This window comes from Rhea americana, unplaced genomic scaffold (assembly GCF_003343005.1).
Source record: "Rhea americana isolate MKP2758 unplaced genomic scaffold, rheAme1 scaffold_640, whole genome shotgun sequence".
Lineage (NCBI taxonomy): Eukaryota > Metazoa > Chordata > Aves > Rheiformes > Rheidae > Rhea > Rhea americana.
This window is the reverse complement of record NW_028186802.1, coordinates 20,987-23,713: the sequence shown is the minus strand read 5'-3', so window position 1 is coordinate 23,713 and position 2,727 is coordinate 20,987. Positions and strand designations below refer to the sequence as shown.

The window sequence follows — 2,727 nt, the reverse complement described above, 5'->3', positions numbered from 1 at the left end:
GTTTACAGTCCCTGCTCCTTCACCTCTGTCCTTGCCCTGCTCTTTCACTTCGCGACTTGCAAAGCTCATATCTGCCCCAGGGAGAGGCAAGGCAGGAGGCTGCACTGCGTTGATATCAGGGCTGCAGAGTTTGCTTGACGAGAGCATTTCTGTGGTAAAAGCAGTGACAAAACCACGGTGATGTTGAGTTCCTCTCGCTTTCAGTGTGGAAGCAGCGATGAAGGAAGCACCAGCAGTCTGGGAGATGGCATAAGGTTTTACTCATTACGCTTGGCTAGAGTAGGAGAGGCACAGTCGAGCCTGTTAGCTGCTGGGGTTGACACAGTGAGGTGTCACTTGCAGCACAACACCTCGGCTGGAGACCGAGCAGTTCCAGCTCCTGCCCCAGAGGCATCTCAGGAGGGTCGGCCAGGTAAGTGGCTTCTCTTCCTCCAAAAGCTGCAAATTCAAATTGCTTCCTGTAATCTCTGCTGAAAGCGGTTGTGCCACTTGCTGACAGATGCAACTCAGGGGAGATTCACATCAACATGATATCCCCTGCTGACAGTGGGTTGCATTAACATCTTGGTTATTCCAGGTCTGCATTTTCCTCCTGTCCGAGCCATGGGAGCAGATAATTTTTGCTGCTCCGGCTCCCTCAACCTGATTTTTCTCCCAGCACCTTCCTAGCTCTGAGGTCTGAATAAGACAAATAAGGCGTCCCTATTAAAATGAGCACTGTTTCTTCTCTTGCATTTAAGTTGAGCGCAAGGAGATGCTGGAGCTCAACTTTTGCTTCCCCGTGGGAAATTTCTACATCTTTTTATGCCCCTCGGGCTCTTTTGCATGTTAAGTAACGTGTGCAAAGGAAAGTCAGGCCGATGGCAGAAAACTGATTGCAACTTTAGCTATCAAATGACTGTTTGCTGGACAGTATAAAAAAACAGCTAAAAGCAGCCTTTATCCCCTTCTAGCATAAATTGTGCCCCATGATGTTCTGTCTTTTGAATATCCTTTTTCCATAAGCACTCTGTTCTCCCTCTTTTCTTCTTGTCTCCCTGCTTTCCTGGCTCCAGGCTGCCCACCCGCAAGCAGGATGGTCCTTTCGTTCCTGGCCAGCTACTCTCTGCCTGGTTTGATCTGCATTTTTGCTCTGTATGTCCATCAGCTGCAATCAGGTAGGGATCCCCATGGTCCTACTGGTCCACAGCAAGCTGCTTCTAGCCACAATCATTTCTTCCGAGCTGCTCCTAAAGGACTGCTAATCACAGAGTAGTGGCATAAAAAATAGTAGCATCCCTCCAGATCCTCATTTTTGTTGTTCTTGCCATGCTAGTGTGGCATTTGCACAGGCTCAGTGCCCTCGCTGGGTGATAAGATAGATGAGCTGCCCAGCTAATTTTTACACGTTTTATAAAAGAATTTCCAATGATGCCCAGAGCTGTGTATTCTTCCTCGTAATAGATGTGGATAGCTGGGAGTGTTTCAGTTTTATTTGTGTCCAAGTTGTCTGTTTTCTCCAGCTGACCACTCAAAAACAGCTCAGTCCCTTCCCATCACTGCCGCCTTCTTTCTCCTCCCTTCCCCATCCTCTTATGCCTGAGAAGTGTCTGTTCCCCCTCAAAGAGGTCTTAGATCCTCTTGGGGATGTGAAGACTTTCCACTATAGGGCAGGATGGTCCCTAAAGCAGAAGTAGCATGTGTCCCTCAACTTCTTATTGCATCCAGTATGATCGTAGTGTCGGAGCAGAGGCAGGGCAAAATGTAAGCATGGGTAGATCTGTTGCTTTTCTGAAGAACACCAGCAAGCCAGTCCATGTGGGATTCTGCCATTGGTTTGGGGTCGCTTTGTCCAGCTCCAATCAGGGTGATTACACCAGCACACCCTGTGGTGGCCACCATGGGACACAATGTGGTGCTGCCCTGCCACCTCACGCTGGAGCAGAGTGCCCGGGCTATGGAGGTGACCTGGTTTCGGGGACACTTCTCGCCCTACGTGCACCGATACAAGGCAGGGATGGACCAGCATGGTGATCAGATGCCACAGTACCAAGGGCGGACTGAGCTGCAGCGGGACACCCTCGACAATGGCAGCGTGGCCCTGAAGATCTTCAGTGTCTGCCTATCTGATGAATGAAATTACACCTGCCTCATTCGTTCTGATTCAGACTATGAGGAAGCTGTCCTGGAGCTGAAGGTGACAGGTCTGTAGCAGGCATCCCTGTTTATGCTGCTTCTCAGGTCTCAGTATCTCTAGTTTTTATAGTTCTAGACCTGTCATCCATTTCATAAGCAATTTCAGGGTGTCCCTTTAGGCTTTGCCAAATCCCTTTGTTTTCTTCCTCAGAATAAAAGAAAATAACCAAGGTCTCTAGGAGATCAAAAATGATCCATAGAGCAGTGCTAAGGAACTGCTGAGATGTCCTACCTACTTCAAAAGTCTTCCTAGCACTATTTCCACAGTGTGAATGGGCACATGGCAAAGAAATCGCAATGTGATAATGAAGGAAGAAGGTCTTGGTCCATGTGGGTATGTGCTAGTGGCCAGGCTTGAAGGTTTTCTTGCCGAGCTCATTATCTCCCAAGCAGATTGCTTTGGATCACACAAAAAAGGCAGCAAGAAACCCCTGTGTGCTTCTGCTTCTGATTGCGGCCAGCACTTGAGATGCCCCGTGCAACCCTGAAAAACAGGAACTTCTTCAATATTGGGGTCTAGACCTCTTTCTCTGACAAAGGAAGGGTTGGATT

At 48.7% G+C, this 2,727-nt stretch overlaps 1 pseudogene; it reads left to right on the top strand.

Moving 5' to 3' along the window:
• Nucleotides 1-1,879: 1,879 nt before the first annotated feature.
• The window catches only part of LOC146586857 (butyrophilin subfamily 1 member A1-like), a 5,768-nt pseudogene continuing 4,920 nt past the window's right edge, over nt 1,880-2,727 (top strand).